Source organism: Eschrichtius robustus, chromosome 3 (assembly GCF_028021215.1).
Source record: "Eschrichtius robustus isolate mEscRob2 chromosome 3, mEscRob2.pri, whole genome shotgun sequence".
Taxonomy (NCBI): Eukaryota; Metazoa; Chordata; class Mammalia; order Artiodactyla; family Eschrichtiidae; genus Eschrichtius; species Eschrichtius robustus.
The window spans coordinates 70,794,107-70,811,930 of NC_090826.1; positions in this window are offsets into that span (position 1 = coordinate 70,794,107).

Genomic DNA, 17,824 nt, shown 5'->3' on the forward strand with positions numbered 1-17,824 from the left:
GAAGCTGCTATGATGTTTCTTTCATCATGTACTTGTATAATTGACTTTAGGCTACCTTTGTAGGGTATTGATTCACTCCTGTTCAATTTCACCTTATAAAATACAGGTTGGAAAAAAAAATACAAACAAAAAATGGCCTTGGTACTACATACAGTAATTAAGAATTAATAACCTACTAAGGTCCATAGGGTGCCTTATTACTCATAGAAAATATAAACAGAAATAGAATTCCCTAAAACAATGTGCTAACTTACCACAAGATAAATACAAAAATTACAAACAAGAGTTTAAAAACCTTTTAAAACAATTTGACATGTGTATAATGCCTCATTCATATGCAATTTTGTGTTAGTTGAACGTAATAACAAAATTAGGGGCTTGTAAAAAAAAATAGAGCCTGCTATGATTTGTTTTTGAATCCTGGTTATGACATCCCTTTGATATATGTGTCAGTTACAAGCCTGGTGAAAATGCCCTCTGAATATTCATCAATTACATTAATGAAAAATGGTGACATAGACAAGTCAAATAATACCCATGGTAAATCACTAGAAACCTTCTATGTTGCCGTTAAATCATCATAAGCATCTTATGGATATTTTGTTCAGCTAGTTACTAGGTCTACTTATGCCCTCATCCTCTCCAAATTTTCCACCAGTATATAATGAAAAAAAGTCAAATATTGGGCTGAAATTACATTTCCACATATGCCAGTTCTTCCACATTGCTTGATATTCTCACCCAGTATCTCATACTTAATAAAATGTATTAATACCAAAATTTATACTAGTTTTATTTTGATATTATTTTTCTGGGTATTCACATGCCATTCTTTGAATAATTTATTCCACATTGTTTATAATCTCTGGCTTCTTCAAATTCTTATGATATTTATAATAGGTATACCCACTTTAAGATTCATTATAAATTTTAGCTACATTTGTGTGTGTGTGTGTGCGCGTGTGTGTGTGTGTTCCCTGCTCATCCATTTTGTAACCTCCACAGGAATAGGGATTATGCCTTTGTAGTCTCTTAACTAAAGATTTCTGGACAAACTATAAAGTTCTAGACTTGGAATAGATAGTAAACACATAGTTGCTGTTTCATTGGATGTGCTGATCACAAAACAACATTTATTTATCTTTCTTGTTGGACTTCAGGAAGAGGGGATTATAGTTTCATGGTATATTTCTAGGCACAGTATGAGTACAGTCGTTCTGAGGAAACTGCACCATTGTCAGTCCTCGTAACTGTCCTTGTGACTACCATATCCAGTTTTTCAATAAGTGGGGAAAAAACTTATTTTTTGTATATGTAAGAAAGAAAAGGGAGGAAGACAAAACAGTGTATTATTTCAGTATCAATGAAGAGGAAGATATGATGTAAAAGAAGACTTAACTGTTAAAATACACAGCCAGCACTGGTTGAGAGAGAGAGAAAAATCAAGTGTTTCTGGATTTTCCAAAATTATTAAAGATTAAATTGTTGTACTGGCTTCACGAGACCAAATAACAGTTTAGCAGTCCATTTGGAGAAAAATAGTAGAGCTTTATTCTGTAATTTTGGAAGCACTAACATCGTTACATCGTTAGCATCAATTGTAGGAATGATCTTGCACTTGATAGATGTTAGACAAGCTCAGCATTTAGATATCAGGTTTTCACATCAAATGCCTACAGTTGGCCTTTCTGATGAAAGAGGTAGCATATGAACCAAAACAGCAGTTCCTGAGATATAATATACATTGTAGAGTTATAGTGTAACATATTAATTACGGGAACATATACTTGTTGAAGAAAATGAAATGTTTATAGTTCTTTATTACCTTAAAATATTGTGTTTATCAAAATTTGACCCTGGGTATTCTGTTAACTGGAAAACTGACTAGACCTAGGCTTGTTATGATATTAATAATATCTAAAATTATTACTCCAATACAGAAGAAGAATTGGTTTAATCTCTAAAAAGAAATAAAGAGTTATTATGCTATGAATACACTCCGAGCAAGCATTAATGAAGCATAACATGAATTAAGAATGTTTCATATAGATGGTTGCTTGACATTTTTAAAATGTTTTAGTAAAGGACATGACTTATTTAAAAAAAAAGAAGGTCTACCTGAAATTATTTACAGGCTGATTCATAAATATTTTAAAAGGACAATTGCCACTCAGCTTCCATGTTTTATGTCATGCTTGCATTCTAGTACTTTCTACATTACAATATTTAAAATTATTTTCAGTTGTTTTTCCAAGATATCTTGGCTGACAGTTACCCTCATCTCAGCTCCCTCCCATTATCCACTCCTTGTCCCCGTTGGCTTCATTGATGCCAGAGTGACCCTTCTGAATTGCAAATTTGATCTTCTAACTCATTTCCTTGTAAGCTTTTAACAACAACCTACAGGGTCAAGTCCAATTCTTTAACACTCATAGCTTTCACAGGCTGCCCTACTGGTTTTCTGTCCTGAGCTGGGACTACTTCTTCCTGATGCAATCTATTCAAAGGAGACAAAATACAACCTTCAGGGTCTTTAGCATGATTGGAGCTTAGGTGTCCACATGCTTTTGTATGAGCTGTTATCTCTGCCCTGAATGCCCTTTCCCAAACCCGCCTCGTTGGAAAGTCTGATTCTTTCTTAAAAGCACAAGCCACAACCTTAAAAGTGAAGGCTGCTTTGACTTCTCCCTCTTGTAAGTAGAATTAGTAACTTATTTCTCATCACCCTGAGCTACCACAAAACCCACTCTCTCTCTCTCTGGTTGTATATACAATCACTTAATGATCAGAGCAATATAGAAACTATAAATCTTACAGGGTCTTCGATTATTAATTTAAAAGAAATTCATTTGTTCCACTCTACATTTATTGTGTATAGATTTTACTAGTTGACCACTGACAGGATTTTTTTTTTTTTTTTTCCTAAATTCACACTCGATTTAGGTGAAATGGGAGCCTGCCTGTCCCCATTGATGTACCTTCTAAGATTTCTGCTGGGCTGGAAAATCATTGTACAGTTTGTATCTTTTTACCCTAGAATATCTAGATCTTATCTAACAGATTACTCAGTAGCTGCTTTTTTTCTGTTTAGTAACCTTCTAGAGCTCCCTGAAATATTAGTGGTACTCAAATGTGAACATTTGCCTCCTACAATTTTTCTGAGTCCCAAGTATCCTTTCCTCTTTTTTCCCCTATTCCTTTTTGTTTACTTTAGCCAGAGTCCATTTTTATTGTTGGCTGCCAACACTGCAGACTGTTTTACATGCTTAACAAAAATGGTGAGGCTTAGGTTAGGATCCATATTGACTTGCCTCAGGAATTGTTTAGATCTGATACAGTTGGCCAGTCTCTTTACTATAAGTAAAATAATATCAGAAGGAGGAGGTTGCTTATGGGGTGAAGGTAGTCTCCCTTAAATTCTCAAAGTGGGGAAAAATTATATTGATATTTCAAATAATTGTAATTAATGCCAAAGTAAAAGTTTCCTTTTTCACTGGCACTACACCCTGGCAGGATGGCGTTTCAGCCATTTTCTCATAACCTGTTTCTGTCTTTTGTCTTCAAATTCTAAGGTAATATCTTTGTACTGTTTAGACAGTGTGGGATTATCTATATTGCTTAGTCTCTGGTTCAAATTCTGGTCTCTTGCAGCAGATTTTGTACTATATACAGTATAGTACCAAGTACTCTCTATCCCAGTAGGGATCACTATATGGAAATAGATCCGTGTATACCAACAATTGTTGTTTCATTCAACAAACACCATGATAAAATTATACACAGGCACTACAGGAGCAGAGAGTGGAACAATTAATTCATGAATTAGGAAACATTTTTGAGGAGTTAACACTTAAGCTGACTTGAAGTCGTTTAGTCAAAGAGATAAAGAATGGCATTGTAGAGAGAACTAAAGAGAAATGAAAGCTTGACCTTTCATGGCTGGAGCACAGGAAGACACACATGTATGTGGAGGCGGTAGGAGGGAGGATAACATATAATTTTACGAGAAAAACAGACTTTGGGGCCTGAACCTAGGCAGGAGAAGGAATTTATCTTAACATTCTGGAGAACCATTGAAGATTTTAATTATCATTTTAATGCAGATAATAGAGAAAAAGAAGTAGGTTTGGGCTGAAGCGTTATGAGTTTAATTGAAGTTCTGGTGGTTTGGAAGTGGCAATGAGACTTTCTCTGCAAGATTTTAAGTAAACAGCTTGGATATACGAGGCTGGACCTCCCAAGTAGGACTGGAGATCTAGATATTGGTTGGAAAATTATTTACTTATAAGTGGTAGTTGAAGGCATTGGCTGAGATGAGATCAGCAGAGGAAGTTGTTTAGAGAGAGAGCAATAGAAAGGGAAATAAAGATATCAATCTTTAAAAGAATCATCAAAGATTTATATCCTTTTACAGAGAAAATCTATACCTGGAAATTTACTTAAAGGAAATAATCCTAAATCAAAAAAAAGCTCTATGCCCAAAATGTTCATCACATTCTTAGAGACAGTCATTGGGATATCTGTACAGTCCTTTTCTTAGAACTATTGGTCCAATTTCACAAGGGGGCATCTTTTGCTGGCTGCCATGTTTGTATATTGCTGATTAGAGTTAAGGAGACACCTGGCACAAATCAAGGCAACCAGATTTTTTCCCTCTTGAAATTTGAACTGAAGGACATGGAGGTTGAATGTTGGGAGAAGAATTTATGTCAGTAACTGAGTGGAAGAGAGAATATAAAAACCATTTCCTATGGGGACTCTCTGAACTGTCCCAGTCTCAGACCCAACTGAAAACTTTGTTTAGCTTTTCCTTAAATTGTCAGGGGCACATACCTTTTTTTTTCCTCTTTCCCTTTGCATAAGCTAAGTCAATTTGGTTTCTGTTCCATACAACCAGAATAGATTAACTAAGAATACACTGTTCATTACAGAGAAAAAGTAGAAGGAAAAAAACTCTTAATGGCCCAACAATAGAATAGTTATATATAGTGCATTTGCTAATCAAAATATTTTGAAGTTATTAAACATCATATCTATGAAGAGCATGTAATAACCTACAGAAAAACTTATAATGCATAGACATGTGAAAACTAGAAGAATACAAAATTGTTTATGTCATATAATGATAATTATTTTGTAGCTTATATAAAGGAAAATCAAGTACTGATAAGAATTGTTTGGGAAAAGATAAAAACATTAACAGTACAAATACCTAATTTGTAATAAGACTAAAAATGTCTATTTGACATATAAACACTACCAAATGTACGACAGATAGCTAGTGGGAAGCAGCTGCATAGCACAGGGAGATCAGCTCGGTGCTTTGTGACCACCTAGAGGGGTGAGATAGGGAGGGTGGGAGGGAGACGCAAGAGGGAGGGGATATGGGGATATATGTATATGTACAGCTGATTCACTTTGTTATACAGCAGAAACTAACACACCATTGTAAGGCAATTACACTCCGATAACGATGTTAAAAAAAAAATTTACTATTTTCTATGACTTCTGAATATGAAAGTAATACATTTTTATTGTAACAATAAAAGTAATAGGAAACCACAAGTAAAAAGGGAAAGTTTCATACTCACTCAAGATAACCAGTAGTGTAAGAGTTTAACATAAACACATATCATATGCTTGATTAACCCTTGATTAATACCCTTGATTCCTTTCACAAAAGGAGAGCATGTGGTAAAAGCCATTAAAAGAAAGTACTCTTTCTATAACAATATATTCTGGATAAAACATTATCGTTTTTTCCTCCAGTGAAATCCATCCTAAAGTTATATTCTCCTCGGCCCTAAAAATGCACAGAAAATGGAGACATGGAGCCCCTCACCACTACTCTCTCCCACACTCACTCACTCTCTTTCCTGAGACTTCGTGATACCATCCTGAGCAGCCATGTGCCAGAGGAGTGCCAAGGACAGCTCCGTAGTGTCGCTTTGTGGTAATGTTTTGTTTCTTTCCATGAGTGTAAAAAACTGATAATTATGGAAGTGGTAAAAATTCTTTCAATGTATATTTTAAAATAACACAATGCAAATATATATTGCTCATGGATGAATGCTTATCTTTTTTCCATGCAAAGTCATGTAACTTAGACATTAGTTAGGGGTCTCTCTGACTTAATATCCAAAAGACTGGCCTGGACCTCCATTCCATGCTCTGTAGACTGTACAAAGCCATACTCCAGAATTCTGTGAATTCCCTTGGATATTGCTAAAGACTTTTTCCTGATTCTGCTAAATTTATCTTTTTCTCAAGTATGCCTCTTTCTACTATTTGTTTGTTTCTCCTCTTACGTCACTCCAACATCACACAAAGCTGTTGTGTTTGAGTCAACTTTACTAGAAGTTTGCGAGGAGAGAGAGGGGAGAGTGTCACATGGTAACAGAATGATTTTTACCTTAGAGGTAAGTACTAGACACTCTCATTAGGCAGATACTGCCACGTTTCTGGATATTCCTTTGTTTCTCTTTCCTTTTAGGTATTTCCCATGCCTAAATGCCTGATTGTTTTAAACAAAGAACCATTTACCTATCTATTTTGATATTTTTGCTCCTGCTAACTCAAGACATTACATTTTTACCCAGTCGCAATTACCTTAATGAAATAATTTCCAAAATAACACGTTGTCTCCCTAAGAGGAATTTGGATGACAATTTTAAAAGAACCATTTTTGACAAATTAATCCATCCATTTCTTAATCCAAATATATATTTTTCATTTTTAAAAACCTGATTTAGATTATATTTGTATTATGTTATGCCATACAACTTTTAGATCCTTCAAATATTAATTACAGTTATTTTAAAGTCCGTAACCCAACATTTGGATGGTTTCAAAGTCTTGATCATGAACTGCTTAATCTCGATAATGTGTTGTTTTCTCTTACATTTTTGTGAGTCTCATATTTTTTCAGTGCTGAACATTTTGTGGGAGCATAACTAGAGACTGAGGTAAGTAGCAGTGTTGCCTGGAGATGGGCACACCTGTTCGACCGGGCTGTTAGTGTGTGTGTGTGGTGGGGTGTAAAGGGAAGGGAAACAGTCTATTTCTTCAGGCAGTGGTGGTGGGCTGCTGTTCTCCTGTGCTTAGTGTGGGACTTCATGTGCTGGACGGGTTTCTCAGTGTTTCTGTTCCGCTCTGTTTGAGGCCCTGAATGCCTGCACCACCGAGAGGGCTCTTTCTCCAAGCTGTTACATTTCTGCAGCTGGAGACCACTATTGCATGTTACTCCATGTGAGGTTTATGGTGGGGGATGGGTGGGAGGTTCTTCGTTATCTTAACCCCAGTCTTAGGCAGCTCCTGCGAACCTGGTATTTAAGGATGTGACTATCTCAGCATTCCTGTTTCTCTCCCAACCTTAGTAGCAAAACTTTGCCTTGTGTCTGGGATGGTCTTGGGTAGTAGAGAATGGAAATTCTCACCCTTCTCTCAGTAGTGGCAAACATCCGCTTTATATCAGTGCAAGATCTTGTGCCCAAGTGGGTTTCATGCCCCTTCCCTAGGAACTGACAGCTTTGGCTTCCACTCCTCTTTCCACAGCAGAATATCTTTGCCTGGGACCGGTGGAAGGAAGGTGTCCTCCTCTTTCACAGTACCAGACTATTATCAATGTTACTTGGTGTTATGAACTGAAAGTTTGCATCCTCACCTCCAGCCAAATTCACATATTGAAGTCCTGACCCCTAATGTGATGATATTAGACAGTGGAGCTTTGTGGAAGTAATTTGGTTTAGATGAGGTCATGAGGGTAGAACCTGCATGATGGGATTAGTGCCCTTTTAAAGAAGAGAAGAAGGCAGGAGGGTGTTCTCTCTCAGTCAGTGAGGATACAGCAAGAAGACAGCCATGTGCATGTCAGAAAAGGCTTCTACCAGAACCTGGCCATGCTGGCACCCTGATCTCAGGCTTCCCAGCCTCCAGAGCTCTGAGAAATAAATGTCTACCATTTAAGCTGCCTAGTCAATGGTATTTTGTTATACTAGCTCGACTAAGATACTTGGCACAATGGTTGTGGTTGTCTTGAGGACAGGTAAGTATTCTTCTCTTCTCTCAGAGGCAAACAGTTTTGCCTCATATGAGGAAGAGTCTGGAGAAGTGAGAAGGGTTATGTGCCTGTCTGCCACTGAGGAGGACTTTCTCAACTCTCTGCTCTTTCTCCAGTCTTTGTCGTAATTACAGAATGAAGGCCCGTGGAAAAAAGCTTTTGAATGACAGCAGACTTTTCTTACGTCTGAGGCTCCTAGAGATTCTAAACTTTCCCACTAGCTTCTTTTAAAAGCAACTTCAGTACCGAAAGAAAAAGTTAGAATTACTATATTAAAATTGCATAATCAAAAGTACCCAAGGTAAGGGATATTTATTATAGCTAAGTTAGGTAGGAGGAACAGGTAACGGGAAATACTCATGTTTCTGTCACTTGCTACAGTAGAATTAGTAAACACAGGACATTACAAATGAAACGTATTGGAAACAGTATCCAATTTAATGATCATTTATATTATGCTAGGCTCTTTGCTAAAACTTGGGAACGTAAGAATTTTAAAAATCATTATTTCTGAACTTAGAGCTTATCTGGAATGATGTCTATACACATTGGGCACTGGGTTGAACAAGGCTTTTGAGGCATGGCATTTGAGTTTGATTGTAAAGAATGGTTAGGCATTTGTCACGTAGAGAAGGAGAAATTACAGGCTGAAGGAATAGTCTGTGTAATAGCATGCAATTGTGAACATTTTTTTCCCGAAATGAAGAAAGCATCTTGCAGCAGTAATATCTACATATTTGTCATATTTCTGTATGTATTTTTTCCATGAATATAACATCTGGAGGCCTGCTGCTCCCAATGTAAGGAGGTAAACAACCAGGCTAAGAATCCCCAAACCACAACATTTGTTTACAGCTTTAAACAAACTTACATAAAAAAATCAGGACACATAAAACAGCAATATCTTACACCCTCCTATTTTGCATTGCTTATATATCCCGGACTCTTATCATTAAGTAAAGAAAGCTAGCAAGTCACTTGTATCCCAGTGAAATAGCTCATAATTGCTAGGCTAGGCTGAAGTAACAAACTTGAAAATCTCAATAGTTATAAGAATGACATGGCCTACTTGCTTAGCGCTTTATCCAGGTGGTAGCTAAGGGATCTAGGCTGCTGTACTGTCCTGGAATCTTTCACTTCCAGTCTAGAAGACAAAAGAGCATGTGCATGGAAAAGGCACACCCACACTTGACAGCCTTGGACAGGAAGTGACACATGATTTCTGTGAACCAGAAACATAATCCTGCACTTGACGCATGGGGGCTGGGAAATGTAGTCTCGTTCTGAGCCCAGAGATATGAAATCGTTTGGTGAACACACTATATTTTCTCTTCTATAACTACCAATTTGAAAAAGAGTCTGTCATTTCATAAATAAAACACATAGAAGAGTCAAAAATAAGTAAATGACTTAGGATCATCCATAATCTCATCCTGAGAGAAATCTTATCAACATTTCAATTTGTTTTCTTTCCATATTTTTTAAAGTGTGTATTTTTCTAATAAAGACCACATTTTATGAAAAGTTTGGGGTAGCTTTTTATTACTTAACATAACATGCATTTCCCAGTATGTTATATATAATTGAATATATTGCATATACATAATTTAATGACTTTATATTATCCCAGCATATGTGTACACTATAACTTAGTTAACTGTTCTTATCATTGAGTTATTTGTCTCCACTACTTAGTTATAACACAGGGTTATCTCTCTACGGAAATCTATATATGAATTTCAGATTATGCCCTTGGGATGAATTCAGAACGGTGAAATTACTCTGTCAAAGTATGTGGATATTTTTAAGGCAGTGTAAAACTATTTCTATATAGCCTCTCAATTTTTTTCAATTTAAAATCCTACCAGCAGTGTAGGAGAGAGTGAATCTTCCAAACCTATAGTTGGTTTGGATTCAGCAACCTGATACTTAAAACTGAAAATACCCCAGCCCATACCACAGAGCATACAAAAACTCAAGACAAGAGGAAAATGAAAATATGAACCCCTTTGCTTATGTAATTAACATGAATTTGATTTTCCTAATATAGATGCTCTCCTATGATCTGATTACTCTTCACCAGACCACCTGAGTGATTGGGTTTGTGAACCATCACTTTCTATAATGTAATCCAACTATTAAAAAAAAAAAAAAACTAAGACTTCCTGTCAAGACCAAAGTTATGTGTCATTACTGCATTCTCTCCCTCCCACTTTGTATATATACACATCCTTTGCAGGGGTTGGAGAGGGAGAATAAGAATTCTGACTCTTCTATCAAGCACCCAGATTCACAATGTCCTCTGGTTTGCATCACTTGGTTATTGTAAACATTTTGCTTTGCCAAGCTTCCTTCGTAAATATTGCTAGACCTGTCAGTAGCTACCATTTCACTCAATATGGACATCTTAAGACCTGTCTATGTTTTCAAGCAATCATAATGTTTGTGTGCTTTCCTGATGGGGGTATAGTTTTTCTGCCCTTGATGATGATTGCAAGTTAGTTAACAATTAATAATGTATGTGCATCTGTTTTACTGAGCACACAGAGTAAGAGTGGGTTTAGGCATATACTAAATGAATTCATCTGTGGTACAGACTCCTTTCCTGAGTTTCAAGGAAAACATCCAGAAAGATGGCATTTATCAGACAACTGTTAACAATTCTTGAGATATAAGTTTGGTTAGGAGAAATATACACCCATACAAATTATTTCATGGACTTCATTTTTTTTTTTTTTTTGAAAAATTCAGATTTCATGTCCTGAAGTTATCATTACTTGGCTTTCCGAATGCCATTGACAATCGACATGTGGAACAGAAAATACTGGCTTCAGAACCTACAGAGAAATAGCTATCTCCCCCTCCGCTTTTCTGGAGAGTCCAAGCATGAATACACAGCTGCTCTGGAAAGTGCTTTTACAGCCTAATATCTGTAGCTTGTACTTGATTCCTTTGTCAAGCATGTGTTTCCAAACTGGCAGCAGCACACAGTTATGTTGCTATGTGTTCAGAGGGCAAAGTGGAGGAAAATCCCAGTGTGGTGCTGCTGGGGCATGCTCACACACGGCTCAAGTCGGCCGCAAAGAAAGGTTGTAAGTCATGATCAGAAGGAGATTGATGATGTTTGTGAAATATTCTCTCAGGGTGCCAAAGAGGAGTTCGTTCCTGAGGCTTAAGAATTATTTTTGTGGAAGGATTTTATCATTAAGGTTGATGACGTGCCTGCAACCGAAGAGGAGAGAGAGAGAGAATATGAGAGAAGTGAGGGAAAGAAATGGTTGCAAAAACACAATGATTAGTATTCCTTTGCATGACAAAAACTTTCATCATCTATCTCACTGACAGTTATGATTTGTTGAAGTTTTCTTCTGGGTGTTCGTTACAAACCTAGAATGTATTGTTTTGTGATTTGCATCTTTATTTCCAAAGGATACCAAACCTCTAGTATTTGGCTACTCTACAAGCATTAGAACACTTTACATACAGTAGGAGACCATTTTTAAGCACAAACCCCTGGTGTACAATAAATTAGGTCTTTTGGAAGAGGTTGGCTTTTTTTTTTATGAGGCGCTAAGTAAGGATGGCCTCACCCATGCGAAAACATTGACTAAACTGGCACATAGCAAACACAGTCCTATAATTGAGTGTTTCATTTAGCAAAGTGTATCACACATGCCCATAGACTAGTATGTGGGATTTACAAAAAAGGGATTTGGGGAAAACACACGAAATTTCTAACTAAATTTATGAGTCTAAAAGCTCTTGTGAAAAAAAGAAAAGACTTGTTAAAAGAAAAAGAGATGACAAAGCTTTTAAAATTATGGTGAAATGCATCAGAATTTTGTTTGTTTTCTTACTGATTTGTTGGAAGAATTCTAGTTAAAAAGTAATTTGTAGCATGAAATAGAACTTTAAAGACAGTGCTTTTTAGCCGAAATCCACTTTCAGTTATTCCCCCAAGACCAACCTTATAAAACAATGAAACATGTTGTGGAATTGTATTTCATAGACTATGGGTTCGTTAACTATTAAGTACATATGTGCTCCACAAAGAGTAAGCTGTATATTCAACGACTCATTTAGAGGGTTCTAACTTAAAACAGCAGTGGTTGTTATCAGAGATTAGTGAGCCTCTAAAATTCTTGATGTAGGTACCCATTTGAGTTAGAATTAGATAATTTGCCAAAAAAACAAACAAAAAAACACAGACTGTTTGAGGGTTATCAACAGCAGTGTTCATCATTTTTGAAGCTCTCATTCCATACCATACAATAGAAAGTCACCTATGTATACCTTTATTGGAGCATTTTGTGATCAGGTATGCTTTTTTTCAGACAGCAAAATGTGGTAAAATAAAAGGAGCTTGACAACTTGATTCACTCTTCTTCCGGGGTCCCCCAAATAATAAATGTTGAATTCATGTGAATTGCTAGATCAGAAAGATAAATCCACAGAAGGTTTTTCAACTTAACCCAGAGATAAGACATGTGTCATAGTGGAAAAGCCTTGACTCTGAAGTCAAAAACTCCAGTTCCTTATTTCAGCTCTGCATGTCTTAGAGTGTAATTTAATGTCTGTCTGTGTGTCTCATTTTCCTCACCAAAAAAGGGCTTTGACTTGATGATCATTCAGAGCTAAAAATCTATAAGGGTTATCTATAATCTTTTTATCCATTTATCTGTCTGTCTACATCTATATAATGTGAGAGCTACTTATCCTGATAATGACCTAATCCAATAAGATTTAAAAACACAATGTCGAAAGATTTTAGTGTAATAGCTACTATCTTAGGTAGCAACAGCTGACTAACATTTAAATGAACTGGCATAAGTTTTTTATTTTAGTAAGTGGGATATTCATAAATAATAACTTTTAAATGCAAATCTCCTAGCAGAGAACCAAAAAATGAGTGGTGTGAATTTATGCAAGCTACAATAATATTTAAAGGGCACTTGAGGAAATTGGATGTTTCTTCATGATTAAATTACAAGAACGCTTTTGCATTGCAATTTTTCTTTCTGTTTACTTTTATTACAAATGCTATTTTTAACTGTGATAATCATTCTTAAAAAATGATCCGTACATTACAGATATGTCTGGCAAATCTCGTTTGTTCCAAAATATTATTTAATTAGGCTATATTTGGATATTTATAACTATTTACCTAAGAAAGGCTGAGCATCAGTTTCTACCAAAACTGTATCACATATCCATTACAATTAATTTGGATATAAAATTATGCTGACATATTTTTCCCAAGAATTATATATCTTAAAAACTAGTCATCTAAATTTGTGTGGCTTAGTACATCATAAAAAAATGCTGAAATCATCAAAACCAAGTTTCAATATATATGCGTATGCGTACAAAGCCTGAGAAAGGGAAAAGTAGCCCATGACGGTTGGGAGCTGGTCTGGCTCTAGCAATCAAGCCTAGGTGTAGCTAGGCTCTAACCGCAGTACTCCAGGGGAGGTCATGGTGTTCTCCTGTTGCATGTAAATAATCTCACAGGTCACCAACACCAGACAAGGTCACTATGTGACCATGATGAAGTGGAACATAAATAAGGCACTCAGTAGTCATGGCTGGGCACAAACAACAAGATTGTTGTGTAAACCATACACAACAATTACCAACATCCCCCCACCCTCAATTAACATCAGTGATTACTGCTACTTTTCCAATTGCAATTTTAGCCCCACTTCTTTCTTCCCACTCTCTAGATAAAACTTAAGATGCTCTACCACAGAATTGTCTCTGCTTCCTGAAGGCACCCAACCCCAAGTCCTACTTTCTTAAATGCTTCCCTAAAATTACCTAACAGGAGCCCCAAACCTGTAAGTCCCTTCCAATACCCTCTTACTGAGACGTGTCACCATTCCCATGGAGTGTGGTCTCCACCTCCTTCACAGAAATACACAATCAATCCAACTCTGTTTGACCATAGGAGTGTTCCTTGATGGTCTATGGGCATGAGACATTGGCAAAATGCTCATGCATACTCTGAGATATATATTTCATGAGTGAAAAATATAAACCATCTAAATGTGTATGAATAAGGAGTTTAGGAACAAATACATAATTGAGTAAGATTCTATGCTTTACAAAATTCCCCGTGAAAAATAATCCACATAATTTCATTTTCCTAAATACAAAATCAGGGCCCAAATAAATGATGTCTGAATTTGCATAACATTATTTCTTCATTCAGATGCAAATTCTATTAACATTAATTCATCACCTTTTATCTGTCAAGCCAGTGTGCTAAGTACTTTTCATGTAAATGCTCTATTTAACCCTCATAGCACCCTGTAAGGAAGATATTTTTATTTTGTATTATTAATCCCCATAACAGCCTAGTGATGTTGGAGTTTTAAGCCTCATTTTATAAGTAAGGCAATATTAAGTGATTTCCCTGCCACTGAATGTCTGAGGCAACAACCAGAACATGAATTCTCAAACACGATAATAATAACTACAATTTATTAATTCACTTAAAAATGTTTGTGGTTCCAATTTTGTGTCAGGTCACTAAACAATAGATGTGGAAATCTCTGTCATCCTGGATCTTACTTTCTAGTAAAGAAGGACAAACAATAAACAGTACAAATAACTAAAGTATGCAGATGACAATTAATCTTGCTAATATATATATATATGTGTGTGTGTGTATATATATAAATGTGTAAATTAGGGAAGTGTGATAAGGTTGTGTCAAGGAGGGTTTCTGTTTGAAAAGGATGTTTAGGGCATCTTTCCTGACGGAAGATCTGAAGGATGTGAAGGAGCAAGTCATGAAGACGTCTGGTAGAATAGGCTGCAGGCAGAGGAGGCAGCAAGTAGAAAGAACTAGAGACTGGAGCCTGCCTGGTGTGTCCACAGAACAGCAAGGAGACCAGCTTGTGTGGAGAAACAGGAGCAAGGGGGAAAGTGCAAACGATGAGGTCAGAGGCATAAGAGAGGAGGATAGAGTGGACATGGATGTTGAAGACCAGGAGAAGCCCAAGAGGGTCTAAATAAAAGAGCTTCAGGGTCTGACTTACATTTAACAGGATCTCTCTGATTGCCATTTTCAGAATTGTCTCAGGGAGCAAGATTCAAATCAAGGAAACCAGTTAGGAGGTTATTTCAATAATTCAGGTGAGAGATGATGGCAACGTGGACCAGGGTTGCAGAGGTGGAGGTGGTGAAAAGTGCTTGGGTCCTGGGTGTAGTATTGTGAAGGCAAAGGAGACTAAAGTGATAGAGGCGGTAAATCATTCGCAAGGATTGCATGGTCCAGGATTTGAACCCGGGTATTCTGACTCTGGACCTCAGTTCTCTTCAGAAGTGCATTGTTATAAACCACAAAGTACCATTATGAATTACTTTTAAATAATAACTTGCTTATTTTCAGTTTACTTCTGAAATGTGACTGATTTATAAAGTTACCATGATTTTCCATATGATTGCTCATGAGTTAAAAAAAATATATATATAGAAAAATGATCTCATTTGTTAGGAGCACAGAAATGTTACCTCTAAGTAAAATAAGCACTATCAGTTATGTGTTCTTTCTTCAATTAACTGTCAATTTAATTAATTATTTTCCTTAGCAAGCAGACATTTTAATGAAACAATTAGGCTTTTATAGAAGTCAGAATACCTGTTTGTTTGTATACTGTCTATCCTTCTAGAGTAATTTTGGTATATATTTTTCTCTTTATCAGTTTCCATTTTTGTATAAGTTGAAGGCTTTTTTCAATAAGTGCTGAAATGTATATCAGAAAGTCAGTGGGTAATTCTTACTCTTTTTTTGCCTTCTTTAAAGATAATTATTATTACTAATCAGTTTCCTAGGAAGAAACATTCTCTCTGTCAATTTATTTTCTCCATCTGCTTTCACATACCGCAAAATTATAATCATCCATAATTTGTGATAGATTCTTGCCAAACGTTGCTAAAACAATTTGGAAAGTGCCAGACAAGGAGACTTGCCAGCTAACACACAGTGCAGATGCTTTTGTTCTTTATATTTTCCTCCAGAAAAGTCGAATATGAAAGTTATTTTTGATGGACTTTTAATTTTAATTCCAAAGTAACTATGACAGTGAATTCATTTTTCTCTATCTAGAACAAATGACATATTTCTCCCCAGAGGTGGTAACACAATTGATATGGCACTAAATTGTACAATCCCAAAATAAGACAAACTCAGAATTAATGAGGAGTAATTAGGCTGCGAGCTCCTTAATGACCGAGGCTGTATCTTTTTACTTTAGACTCTCTAAAACATAGTGTAGTTATTGGTATGTAGTATGAACTCTATACTTGTCTACAAGTTCTAGCAAGAAAACACAGTTATTCAAATGCCTTAGACTGAAGAAAGGATCTACTCATCTGAGAAGGTCATCGTTTTTCACCAAGTTTGTAGTTACAAGTATAGGAAAGAATAATATATGCAGAAAACGGGATTTACCCATCCATCTCGATTTCCTGAACCAATCCTGAAGATAATACTCTGACAGCTGCTGTGGCCAAAGAGCTTTCCTGTTTTACTTTTTAAGTGAAATAAATGAATGAATTTATGTCCCCTTACTAGCCATTTTTCTGTTCTTCTTCAGAGCCATACTTCTCAGATCTGCCTCTACTCGTTGTTTCCATATCCTAACCTTCAGTACTCTCTTAACCACTTCCAATTAGGCTTTTCCTCCCCAAGGTTCTAATTGATACCAGAACAGATTCTGTCATACCAAGGCCAATATGACTCAACCTCACATATCACTTGGTGAGATTTACCACCCATTTCTTCTCAAAATATTTTCTTTTCTAGATTTGTTTAGTCTCTCAATCTCTTGGTTTATCTCTTATTCCTCTAGCCTCTTCTTCACAGTATTTTTTGCTGGTTCTCCCTCTTTTATAGACCACCAAATTTTGGATACTCAGGTCTTCATTTTTAGTTTTCTTCTCTTGTCTAGCCCCTTTTTTCTCCCTAGGTTATTTCATTTACTCCCGTGACTTTATATGCATTCCATATGCTGACAACTACATTTCTCTCTCCAGTTTTGCCTTCTTCCTTCACCTCATCATTCATGTATTTAATTTCCTTTTGGCTATCTTTACTATGGTATCTATAGACATCTCAAACTGAATGCAGCCCAAACAGAACAATTTATTATATCCTGCCCAAATATTTGCTTTTCCCATTTTCAAACAGCAGCATAAGCTCAGTTTCTCAGATGAAAACCAACAAACAAAACCAAATAGTCGGGGCTTCCCTGGTGGCGCAGTGGTTGAGAGTCTGCCTGCCAATGCAGGGGACACGGGTTTGAGCCCTGGTCTGGGAAGATCCCACATGCCGCGGAGCAACTGGGCCCGTGAGCCACAATTACTGAGCCTGCGCGTCTGGAGCCTGTGCTCCGCAACAAGAGAGGCCGCGATAGTGAGAGGCCCGCGCATCGCGATGAGGAGTGGCCCCCGCTTGCCACAACTAGAGAAAGCCCTCGCACAGAAACGAAGACCCAACACAGCCATAAATAAACAAATAAAGACTTAAAAAAAAGCAACAACCAAATAGTCATGCTTGACTCCCTCTTTCACTCTCTCCCATCTTATCCATAAGGAAGGTCCCTCAAAATATATATTCTAAATCCGACCACTGCTTCATAAGTACCACCTTAGTCTAATTCATTATCATCTCTGAGGCTCTTTACATCAACTGCCAAATAATTTGCCATCTCCCTGCTTCCCACTCTTGCTCTCCTATCATCCATCCAGCAGCCAGAA